The 13,435-nt window shown below is 41.4% G+C and overlaps 1 protein-coding gene across 3 annotated transcripts in view; it reads left to right on the top strand.

The window, feature by feature from the left end:
* The window catches only part of NRXN1 (neurexin 1), a 1,383,864-nt gene that overhangs the window by 715,452 nt on the left and 654,977 nt on the right, over nt 1–13,435 (top strand). The window lies entirely within an intron of this gene.

Here is a 13,435-nt window from a genome sequence, read left to right as displayed (position 1 = left end):
TATTTTTTATTCCTTTTAAATATAAAATATATACTTATTCTTTAATTACATCATATAATACTTAATTTTACAACATTTTGTCAGGGAGGCGGCAGCTCCAGTGAGTAATGATAGGTCTCATTTTTTGTTCTCATTCATCTATCCATCATCTGTCCATCCATCTACCCATCCATCTATCCATCATCTATCTCATCATCTATCTATCCAACCATCATCTATCCATCCATCTATCCATCTATCTGTCCATCTAACTATCATCTACCCATAATCTATCCATCATCTATCCATCATGTACCCATCATCTATCCATCCATCTATCCATCATCTACCCATCATCTATCCATCCACCTAACCATCCATCTATCCATCCAACCATCATCTATCCATCCATCCATCTATCCATCCATCTATCCATCTAACTATCATCTACCCATCATCTATCCATCATCTATCCATCTATCCATCTATCCATCCATCATGTACCCATCATCTATCCATCCATCTATCCATCATCTATCCATCATCTATCCATCCACCTAACCATCCATCTATCCATCATCTACCCATCATCTATCCATCCATCTATCCATCATCATCCATCATCTACCCATCCATCTATCCATCTGTCATTTTGCCCTTTGCCTGCCTTGCTCCCTGGCTCCTTGCCTATCCATGGATCTCTGACGATCTAATGGTAAGGAGCTGCATTACCAATGCAAAAGCACGCAGTTAGAAAGCACCAGCTGCTCCATGGGAGAAAAGATGGTTATTCTCCTCTCATGCAATTTACAGCCTCTGAAAACCTGCTCACGGCTTCGCTCTGAATTAGTTCCGACTTCATCTCATATAGCAACATCTCTGTCTGTCTACCTACCTGTACATCCATCTGTATTCTGTAAACCCATGGGTGTATTTAACCTTAAAAATAGTATGTTCAAACTCTGACTATACCTTCACCTGTATTTTAGCCAACCTTCCCTCTCCACCTCCCCCCCCCACCTCCTTTATTCTCAAAAAAATAAGCATGGCAATAAAACATCATTTCACCTCATATCATGACTTACCTAGAGAGCGGCAGGGAAGATTTTTAGAAGATATTGACTGTTCCACAGGTTGAAGTTGTTTCCTAACTTTGAAATAGATCTTTCCCTAGAACACGCCGTTAAAAGGATAAAGAGATTTCCTACTTATCATTGTGTTTCTGCCACATAGAGAGGTTATTCCTGACAAAAGTACCTATTTGTAAAATAGATATATGCCTTTTGTTGTAAGTACTATAATATTTCAGAAAAAAAACACACCAGAAAAAAAACAAACAAAAAACACCACAACAAACTCCATAAAGGTAAATTCCAGGATGTGGGAATTGAAAGTGTATGCGTATCAGCAGAAGCTCGATTTTAGACTTAAAAGAAGACTGGGTTTTTAATCAGTTGATATTTTGTCTGTTTGAGAATCTGCCCATGTTAATAGATGCATGTATCAGATTTGCCAGGATGGGATCAAACACGACTATTCCATTAAAATGAATTGTGTGTGGCAGCATATTAATAAAGTCTGCGACCAGATAGTACATTTGGCAGTGTTCTTGAGTGCTCACAGAAGGTGGCCAGTTCAAACCCACAGGCTGCTGTAGAAGAGACAGATGAGGCAGTCATCAGTTCACCAGATTTCCCAAGTCTTTGTGCAAAATATCGAATAGGGGAGGAAATGTCTTCAATACAAAATAGGCTTGTATGTGGAGAAGACCTTTTAGGGCTGTGTCACCAGAAATGGAACAAATGCCTTATCTCAGTCTTACCAGTTATAAAAAGACTGGAAGCAGTAAATATATTCTCAAAACATTATTATAACATTATAAATACTGTCTTTATTTAAACAATGTTATAAAAACAGTAACCATTTTTGGGTTAAAATAACCTTCTCTGATTAATTTAGTCAGATTTTACCTTGTTTAATCTAGTGGGTAATTTAGTTGTTTAGGGGAATTAGGATTCTTGTTTTGACCCTCCTTCTTCAGAGCTAAGTCTAATGCTGTATCGTTAGGAGTTGCTCCGTTTTTAAATTTAGAAACATATACAAAGCAAGTACGGCTTATTTATGACCCAATAAAAATACGCATATATGTATACATAGCAGAGACTTCTTATAGTTGTTCTCACTCCATGGAAAATAAGAAAAACCTAATTTTCAAGGACGAGCAGAACTTGCAAATTTGTTGCCATTTTATTATGTTAAGGTTTTGATCTTGAACATGATCCGAACAAATGTATGACCACGTGTGGTAGCTGAGAGAGCTTTCCTGCATGAAAATGTCTTTTGCTGTGCTGAAGGAATTTACTGCCAAATTTTGCTTAATCTAGTTTCCACGTTTTACAAAGAGAACTACTGTTTGACCATGTCAGGATGTCTCACTTTCATGTACAAGTTATCTACGAAGAATATACTTTTCTGCATGTGTTAGACATTTTGTGAGGGAAAGGCAGGATTCGACCTTAAGTACCACGCTGTCTCAGTTCATTTTCACAAAAGAGTATTTGAATGTGGCTCTTGGGTGACGGTAGTGATGACAAAAATGATAAGGCTGTTTGCTATTTTCTTTTTTTTTTTATTTTCTTATAAATAAGATAAATGCCATTCGGTAAATGTGTCTCCTGATATGGCTTTTGCACAAATCAGCATTAAAAGTACTTTGGAGAGAATACGTGCATTTTTATTAAATCATTACCTCTTAGTAGGTTTTTTGGAATGGTTAGAATGGTTTCTTTGTTTGTATTTTGGGGTTGTGGTGATGGTGAATATCTGTAAATTAAAGTCAATATTTAAGTATTCTTTACAATGTATATGAACTTTTTAAATTTTTTTTGTATATGAACTTTGTAAGCAAAGCAATATAAAAGGAATTTTTTTAAGAAAAATCCCCCTTACAATCTAGTAGAAGATTATCCAGAAAATAGAATAAGACAATTTCACAGGACAAAGTGTCCCTTATTCTCATGTACAGTATAAATTTTATAAACTAAAATAATAGCTTCTTTGAAGACTAACAAGTGAATGGGGATAGAAGTACTATATCACATTTTCCCCATTTTTTTAAAATTGATAAAAATAAATACCCAACTCTTTTTCTGTAGGTTCTTAATATGTACTTAAAGTGACCCTTGGAATTTTAACAGAATGCCTTCTGTATGTTGTTGTCGTTAAGTGCCCGTAGGCTGACTACAACCCATTGCGACCTTCTAAACAACAGATCTGAACCTAGCCCTTTCCTGTACAATTGTCACCATCTCTGTTAGACTTTTTTTCTGTGTAGATGGATTATTTAAGAATTAAGACTTTTTTTAAATTTCACATCAAGCTGAGAACTTACAACCATGAGATGGGTATTTATCTGTACATAGGTGCCTGTAGCCTCTGTCAACTTCAAGAGTCCGAACATTTCAGGAGGGGCAAGTTCACAAACTTTAAAATGCCAGCCCCTTCCCCACAGAAGAGCTTCTGAATGTTTTCTGATCGATTTTATAGGATGGTTTCAAGTTACTAGCACATTTCTTTTTTCATTAGCCTGGAGATAGAATTAGCAAGGGGACCATGGTAATACTGCATAGTCTGTAAGTGTTATCTTTGATAAAGTCTGCTAATGAATGAGCTTAAAGTAATGTTTTGAAAAGGAGGCATTTATGCAAAGTGATGCCAAAGGGGTATTTTTTTTCTCTTTTTTTTTTAGAGAAATGTGTTTGGAAAGTCCTTTCTCAAAACATTGCTTTATGTATAACCTGGTCATTGAAAAAAACCAACAGTCTTGTGTGTGTGGTGTGTTGTAGCATATTCAGCTGTTTAATACTTCTTCCTTGAGTACACTCAGGACAGATCCCGCCGAGTGTTGGCTGGTCTGATGTATTCATCCCTCAGTGTCCTGTCCCCCTCTCCCTTCTCCAGTTTACCCACTGCCTTTACCACATCTCTTCTCTATTGTCTCTAAAAGCCACAAGTTCCTCAAGATTGTCCTAACTAGATGCATTATTGTCCTTCTGCCTTGTGTTCTTACAGAGGCTTAATGATGTACTGTTTTATTTGTCATCACTGTAGACCTTATAGCTTTACATTTATCTTGACTTCATCATTCTGTAGAAGTTTTTGTTCCTCCAAGGCACAACATTCCTTTAATTCTTGACTTACATACCCAGTCCCTTCTACCACACACTGCACGTGTTAGGAGTATCTCAAGGCACCTTGAGTGCAATGGCTAGAGGTCTGCAGCTTGAATCCACATCACCTCCATGGGAGAGAGGCAGATTCCTGGGATTCTCAGAGAAGGAAGGAAGATGTGGTTGTCTGTTTCCTTGGTGACTAACAGCCTTGGAAATCTTCAGGGGGACTTTGGGCTGCAGGATTATTCTGAGACCCAATTTAGCCCGATGGTCAAGGGAACAGTAACTCGCTCAATGAGTTCTGACTGGAGGCTTTGCATGAGGATTTCTAGAATAGCCAACTTAATGCACTTGTTTTGAGTGAATACTAACTTTGAGCTGACCCTCCAGTGGGTTTTCAGGGGCTGCCAATCACTCAAGAGGCGATTGTCCACCTTTCTCCTTTGGAACATCTGGTGGATTTGTACCCCCAGAAGCACATGGCCTTTGGGGTGACAGTGCGACTCCCTGTGGATTCTTTCACCAGAGCCTGTACCCCGTATCCTCATTGGCAGCCCGTGCCCCCCCCCCCGGATTCATCAACCTGGCGTAGAGCACTCTCTGGGGTCTGACTTGAGCCTTGGTTGTGCTGCTGCAGATCCTTGTCCATATGCAGTGTTGCCACCCAGGTGCCCACTTGCTGTTTCCTAACAACATCACACTTTCCCATTACCTCACCATTGCCGATGCTAATTTCTCCACCTGGGGGACACCATTATTCCACCTGGAATGCGTTCCCTTTCAAGATCTCTGCTTGAAGGAACATAATCTATCCAGTCTCTACTTAAGAAGTTCTGTCCCTTAGAAACCACACAGGCGCGTTGAGGAAGGCATCCCTCTTTCGTGGTTTGAAATCCTGGCGCTGTGGGATGAGCTCCACTTAACATGCAGGGTCCTGTGATGTAACTACTGGTGAATTTTCTCTTGGATATAACCTCTTCTTAAACTCTAATGTGTGCCAGGTTCTGCATCTACATTTTTCACAGAAAATTCACATTCAACATCTACATTATGCACACAACATTTGCATTCAACGAAGTGTGCTGCAAAGGATTAAGTTTGGTTTTGGGGTTTGGTTATAGTTGTTCCGTGACATTGTCTATATAATACCTATTTTTGCTTTACCAATTACATAGTTGCATTAACTCTTTCTCTCCACCCCTTCTTCCCCCTCCACTGTTTCCCCCTCCCCCCTTCCCCTCTCCCTCTCCTTCCTGCCCCCCTCTCTCTGTCTCTCTCTCTTTCTCCATTACCAAACCATTATGCTTTATAATAATCCTTTGCTGCTTTCACCCTGTGGCCCAGCATATAATGTTGTCATATTAGCTCGTGTAATGTCAGGTTGGGGAAGATGAATATGGCCGTGATCACATGGGAAACAGTGAACATAACAACACTGTCACATTCCATTAGTATAGAAACGTTGTGTGCCAAATTACAGTTCAGCGCCAAAGCTGTCAGTAAGCGTAGGGGAGAAATGCATCATGGCACTGTGGTTTTGAGGTGATAGTTGTGGAGGGTGTGGCCATTGCCAATAAATCCCTTTTCCGAACTCTTAAATTTTCTGTCTTTCGTGTGGGAATGTATCCTTCTGTGTGGTCGCTGAAACCAGGGTGAGAATGTGTTTGATGGTGACTTCTTTCTATGCCGTTTAGATACACCTTCAGCTTTATTTCTCACCCCTATTTAAAGAAGAAAACCCACTATTCGGTGTCTCAGCCTCAGAATCAGGACTCCTGGAAGTGAATCTAAACTCAATAAAAGGGACATGGGATAAAGTAGCATTTCTCTGCTATTCAGAACTGCCAGCCCTGTGATACTGGGAGCGGATTTGCTGAAAGAGGCTTTAGGACAGAATGAATTTAGCAATTAGTGGAGCCCACAAAGCTCATTGTGTGATGAATCCTGTTAGCCTGCAGTCATTCGGACACTTGCAAATGGCAGTCCCTCCGGTTGTTTAAGGCAATTTGTAAGCCATACTTATTCCTATTATTTTAGAAAAAGTATCTTGGTGGCAGAAACAGATAAATTCTGCCTTAGGTTAAACCACAAAGGATGAAGATATTGTTGATGCTGAATAAAAAAAAAGCAATAAAAGACAAACAAAAAAGCATAATGTATGTGAGAGACCCATACTATATAATAGAATTGCTGTGGTCTATTATTTCATATGACTTTATATTTTCTTCCTATTGGTAATAGATATCATCAGAGCTTCTAAAGGAAACATTGGTCTGGCCCTAGTGCAGTTGGATAACTGAATGTCAGTTTTAAGCTGAACATGTGTTAGAAAAAGTAGGTGGTGGGTAGACCCATGAATAGTGGAGGGCGTATTGCTTTGTTTGACTTACCGACATCAGTCCCCTGCCTTCGCCAAGCAACTGGACAGTCCAAAACTTTAAGTGGCATTTTGTTGTTCGGCGTGGTTGAGTAGATTTTGACAGAGTGAAACCATCTGACATGGTTCCCTGTTGCTGTTGTTGTTGTGTGCCATCAAGTCAAGTCAGAATTGACCCACAGCTGATGCTCCAGTAAGTTTTCAGAGGCATCATGGGAGGAGATTGCCCATCCTTCTCCATGGAGCAGCTGGTGGATTCAAACTGTGTGCCTTGGGGATTGCAGTGCAGCTCCTTACCAATTGGCCACTCGAGCTCTAATCTTGAACTCCAGTTCACTGCCAAGCTCTGTGAGATTTCTGAAGCTCATAATGGAAGGAGACTGTTGGTCTTTCTGCACAGGAGCCACTGACAGACATTCTTGACTTCTGGGATAGGAGCACAACACCATATGGACTAGACCGTTAGGGCGCCCTGTGTTCCAGGTCTTTTATCCCCCGGCCTGTCTGATGATTCAAGCTGCCACCTTCTCACCTAGCTTCCAGGCACTTGGATATTACCCAACCAAGCCTCCTTAAGGCACCTTTTACCCTGGAAATGCATGCATTTCCTTTACTACGATTTCCCTATTGATAGTTCCTAAATTCTTTAGCTTGGTCAGTGCACCCTGATCTTGTGGATATATGGAGCTAGTGCATAAGAAAGGCTACAGAACATTTTTAGGGAGGTCATGTGAAGATAGTACCATAATAATGTAATTAACATACACATTTGTTGCCGATGCCTTTGCATTGTGGTGTTGGGGAAGAGTACTGAATATTCCAGGGACTGCTAAAAAACAAGATAGGTATAAGTAAATAAATAAATACATACATACATACACACACACACACACACACACACACGAAAATAAATAAATAAATACAAAAATAAATTAAAAAACCCCACAACAAAACAGATAGGTCTTTGACAACGTGGAGCCTGAATGCTACCTACAGTCTAAGATGGTAAAGCTTTGTCTCACATATTTTGGGCATGGTGATAGGAGAGGCAATTCTTTGAAAAAGAGGACATCATACTTGGATAGGCGGGGAGTCAGCAGAGGAGAAGAAGCTGCCCAGCGAGGTGGACTAACACAGTGACTGTGGTCATGAGCCCAGTTGTACCAGCAATGACCGAGATGGCCCGGGGTAGGACAGAGTTCAAATCTGTTGTTCTTAGAGTCATCATGAGTCTTATACAACTTGACAGTACTTACCAACCAACAACATATGTTTGCAGTGTGTATTTTATAAACCCTCCTTTTTAAATCTTCAAATAGGTCGTCTTCCATTTACAAATGAGAATACTGTGGCACGAATAATTCAGAGAACATGTCTGGGCTGAAATGTCTCATCCTAAGTGGCACAGACTCTATTTAAATGTAGGGCTGCCTCACTTCACACTCATATTCTCTTATTCACAACACCATCCCTCCTGACATTATGCTAAATTCTCTGTCAGTGCCAGGAAGGGCATGTACAATTAGGTAAGCGTGTACTTAGGGAATCAACAAAACAGGAGCACTCGTTGTCCAGACCAGAGACCCAGGGCTGCCAAGAGAAAGGACACAAGGAAAGATGTGAACTGAATACCAGTGTATACATTTTTTTATACAGCTGTGTTTTCCTTTTCGGGGCTGGAATCCAGTTTGGAAGTCGTCTGCAGCAGCTAGATTCTACAGAGGCTTGTTTGCTGGTTCTGGTGAGGATTAGGGTGGACTGTTGACTCACCAATGGGTGTGAGATGATGTGATTTGGCCTCCTGTTTAAAAACACATATGGGCCCTTGAGCCTGCGGCCGTCATCCCTGGTTTTGATTGTTTTTGGTCAAACATTCTTCTAAGCGGTACAGCAGTGGTCTGTGCATTGCTGTACAGAGGTAACTCGTGGTTGCTGTGAAGCTGAACACTGTGACACTGATGTGCCAAATGTGATAATGGTTACCCATAGTGGACAGTGTTTGGTGGAGCCTCCCCCATTAAAGCAAGCTTGGAAGCAGGAGTGGCATCCACTTCTGAAACAGCTTGCCTCCGGAAACCCTATGAATCTGGGAAAAGGTGAAAGTTACACAGGTGTTCAGGTCTTTCATTCATAGGGTTGCTGAGTCATTTATGACTTGATGGCACTTAACAACCACAACAACATTTTCCGTTTTAGTTTGGACCAATGGGGTATATAATCTTACATTCAGTCTTCTCCCATCAGTCCCACAAGACCACACCTGCTGTATTACAGCCACGTGACTCTCTTCTTAGCAGGTCCTGCACACAGTGAACCACAATCTATCTTCTGATCCAGCATACCCTCGTATTTGTATCATGCTCTTTGTGCGTCCCCCTCCCCAGTTGTGTAGAGGCCATAGTCCAGTGAACTGTGAAAATGCAGCTCCAAGGATGAGAAGTGAACACAAGTTCTTCAGTGTTTTTTCAAGATGAGAAACGCTCATGGAGTCCTATGAAGGACTCACAAGTGAACCTCAGGAAATGAATGCAATTCTTTTTAGTGCCTTGTAATTACCATCTCTTTTGACTCTCTCAGACCTGAACAATAAATCAGATATTCCAACTTCTCCACAACCACACTAATATTTATTTTTTAGAAAAATGCTTTAGCACCCAAAATGGAATGTAAATCTTCTTTGATCAGTTTTCATTTCTTTTCAATTGTTAAAATTAATTTAAACATTTTTAAGCAACCTAATTTTATATACAGGTAAAATGAAAGAGCAAATCTTAATGTGTAGTGGAAAAATCAAAATCTTGCTGAGGGTAAAAAGAAAAACTTGTGTGAGTTCTCAAGGACAATTCCAAAACTCACTTGCCTTTAAATAGATGGTGAAAAGAAAAGTGTGATGATCTAAAAGAGACTTCCTCCATTGAACACTCAACTTTAATAGTTGCAAAACATATTAGGAGGGACCTTTCATGGACTAGTGGTAAGACACTTCACTGCAATCCTCAAGGTAGGTGGTTTGAAGCCACCAGCTGCTCCACAGGAGGATGGGCAGTCTTCTCCCATGTGATTAACAGCCTCTGAAAACCTGCTGGAGGGTCAGCTGTGAGTTGGCTCAGACTCACCAGCACCCTACAACAAGAAGTGCTAACATTACTACTAGCAACACAAAAACAAACAGGAACTGTTTGAAATGCCGCATCCATTCCTTGCTGTTGTTGTTGCTAGGGGCCATTGCTATGGCCGTCAAGTCGACTGTGACCCTGCGAACCGCATCCTGGAGCCTTGTCCTATCTGTCACCACCCTCTGTGCCATCTTCCTGCCGTCCTTTGCCACAATCCCACCAGCTCACACACATGTTACAGTCGTCATATCAACCCGGAATGTAGAAAGTCGAAGTATTAGAAAGTCTGAATTTGTTACACCTGCACACTTTAAATAACAGAATTGCTCATTCTGCTCTGTGGAATGATTTTTTTTTTCTAAAAATGTAAGTTATTGGCTCAACAGACTATCCAGAGGTTGCGAGTGTCGCAGTGGACCATTTGAAAATGTGTGTCAGACATTTCTGAATGGAAACAGGGCTCTCAGGTAAAAAAGAAAAATAAATAAATACTCCAGTGGTGCAAAGTGTGAGGAACCATGGCTGCTCTAATCCTGTCAGTCAGCTTCGCATATTCCATTGCTCACGCTGTGGCCTAGTGGTGAAACGCTGTACTGCCAACTCAAAGGGATACAGTTCAAATCCACAAGCTGCTACATGGGCGAAAGAGAAGCAGTATTCACCTGTGAAATTTACTGCCTCTGAAAACCTGCTGGAGGGGCCACTGTGGGTCTGTTAACCACTGAAGAGTACATAGCAACCACCACCAGCATCAAACCTTGCAAAGTCCTGCTACGATGCCTCAGCTCTAAAATCCCCTTGGTCTCCTGGCTCAATTTTCATTTTAAATCACAGCGTTGCATGAAACACACTTCTCCTGTCACCTGCTCAGTTGTCATTTCTAGAAGTGAATTAAGAAGGCAGAGTCTGCTTGTCTAAGACATACTGTCATTAGCTCCCAGTGCTGGAAGTGGGGGAAAGTACTCATTATGAAAAAAGAGATGGGAATTTTCTATAATATTTCTATGACAGCCTTCCTGTTTTTTTCAAAAATAATAATTTTATACTCGATACTGTTACCAGGCAAAATATTTCCCCAAGTTCGTTTGCTTGGACCAGATTCACAATGTGTGTGTTGCGCTAATGTGAAGATCGAGAATTGTGTTGGTTAATGAGGGAGTAGTGAGTGGTTTTGTATTTGTTTTGTTTTGATGTTGGCTGCATTGATGTTTTCTCTTTAAAAAGTTATTGAGGCCAAAAGAAAAAAAACAAACAAAAAACCCCAAACAAACCCTGAGATCAGAGGTTAACAGTGTGAACATGAAGGTCTTTAGAAAGATTCACAAGGGAATTCATAAAATCCAGGGTGTGAAAAGTCACCATGAGATGAACAGCAAAGGCCAAGGAGGCCTTGCTTTTGTAGGGAAGGGAGAAGAAAGCTCTGTGGAAATGTGTAGGGTCCAGAAAATGGTCAAGATTTGACAAAATGTTGTCTTTGAAGGAAGAAATCATTTAAGTCATAAAGAAGAAAAATTGTTACTGTGAAAATTCATGCCTTGCCCAGTGATCTTTTGAATTTTTTTTTCTTTTCCTGAACAAAGCATTCTGTGTCTTTAATGAGATTTACTGCAGAAATTAAAAAGTGTAGAATTACGCCCTCTTCTCTCCCAGGCTCTGGACCACTCTATGCCGTCCCCTCTCTGGTCGCCTCCTCCAGTCGCGGGGAGTCCCAGGGTGATCAGCCGGCGGTGTGGACTATGGGCTGTAGGATTTTAATGACCCCAATGATCTAACTGCAGAATAAAGGCCTGGAGAGAGCGTGGTTTCATCTCTGCAGGATTTGGTGCGATCAGAGGGCACAAAGGCAGTGCTTAACTTGAAATGCTTTTCAGAACAGGTTTCAAAAGGACGAGCTGATGTAGAAGGATGTCTCAGAAATGGGTCACGAACGAGGAGGAGGGTGTGCTTGACGCGAGACACAGGAATCCGTGTTCTCGTAGGTGTGAACGCTTCTTATAAATACATAACAGATGACCCCTTGGGGCGAGAAACAGATGGAATATGTAGCAGAGAATAAAGAATGCATTTTTCTGGGTTTCTGCGCTCCAGTGGTACAGTGTGTTTTGATATCCGGCACCTGTCAGGTTTGGAATCTTCCACAAAATTCCAGCCGCTTAAGGCAGCGCTGGCCTTGTGACTGACACTGGTGAAAAGCAAGCCATTGAATTTGTTTACAAAGCATCAGAGGATGTTGTCTGAAAGTCCCACCATGCAAAATCCTTGACGGTCACCAGACTGCCCAGCTGGAAGAAATGTAGAACCTAGCACTTGACTTTATGCAGACAGTGTTGCTGAATCTGTGGTGTCCAGCTTGTCAACATCAATCATGACTCCTCTCTCTGAGGTCCTATTCAGGGCAAACGTTCCATTTTACCAAATTAAAAAGGGAGAAGTGTCAGAGAAATGCCATGTCCTCGCAGCCGCCGGAGACACCACAGAAGTAATTAAAGTGGATTTTGGTCGAGTCAGGCACATTTCTTTTATTGACAGTGACAATAAATCTGTAAATCCAAACCTGGAAGTGTTTGCAGCGCTGCTGAAGTGCAAAAGATAAGAATCTAGGGTTCTACAAATTAAATCTCCTGCAACTAAAATTGATGTGCGGGGTGCACACAGGAAGCTGCCGCCTTAAGCCTTGAAAGCAGCCTTCTTTTGAAATCCAGTGCTGCCGAAGATAGAATTACACGTTTGACACAGGGATTGCGACAGCAGGCTTGAGCCTGGTGCAGAATTGAGGATAGCGCAGGACAGGGCAGTGTTTCAACCTGTTGATCGTGGCCTTACCAGGAGCATCTGTTGTTCATACAGTTACCAGGAGTTGTAGTCAACACAATGGCACCTAACAACAATAACAACAGAAAGCAGGAGTTAGTTAAATTAGTCTAATGGAGTAGGTCTCCACTCTCTGCTGTGATTGATGGTCTGAGGGTCACCAGGAAAACCTCGGTCTCCCTCCTCAGCGTCTGCTTTTCCAATGATGTCAGTAGGTATGATTGATATTAATTCTTCTGGCATTCTGGTGTTCTTTCCTTTAACATTTAAGGTTCTTTATAATCTTGCTCATCTAAGACAGCTCTCCCGCATGCTTTATTCTTCATGCACTCCAGCAGATACTGTTTGTACAGATGTGTGTGTACAGTCATGTGTCATGTTACTGTATTCAACATCACCCACGACAGCATACACATGTCTGCACGCAGTGTATGTTCAGTCACACGACCCACCATGTGCAGACCTGGGTGCACCGTCGTGGGTGATGTTATTAAATGCACACACACACACACACACACACACACACACACACATACACACACACACAGTGCTTGCTTCTCTGATGGCCACACTTCATGAACCAGATTACCTTCCTCCTTCTTCCCTATTTCTGCTCTATATGGGCAAATCCAGACTCAGTTCACATCCTACTTATCCACGTAGGATGGCCTCTGGAAAGGTTATTTGTCAGGGCTTTATTACTTCACCATACTTCGTCAGTCTGAATGTTGAGAAAATAATTGTAGAAGTTGTACTATATAAAGGGAGACCTCACATCAGGGCTAGAGGAAGACTAACAGTCTGCAGTGTATAAATGGCAGTGTTTACGTGACACAAACTTACTGAAAGTGAAGAGGACATGAATCATTTACTGATGAAGATTGAACACTACAGTGTTCACTGTATTATCAGGGCGGACTAGTCCTTGGAAAGGACAGCAAGCTGGGTAAACTAGGGGACCAGTAAGCAAGAGGAGTGTC

The sequence above is a fragment of the Elephantulus edwardii genome, unplaced genomic scaffold, assembly GCF_000299155.1.
Source record: "Elephantulus edwardii isolate Elephantulus edwardi_28Jun2011 unplaced genomic scaffold, EleEdw1.0 scaffold00011, whole genome shotgun sequence".
Taxonomy (NCBI): domain Eukaryota; kingdom Metazoa; phylum Chordata; class Mammalia; order Macroscelidea; family Macroscelididae; genus Elephantulus; species Elephantulus edwardii.
The sequence above is the reverse complement of the archived record's forward strand: the minus strand, read 5'-3'. Positions and strand labels throughout refer to the sequence as shown.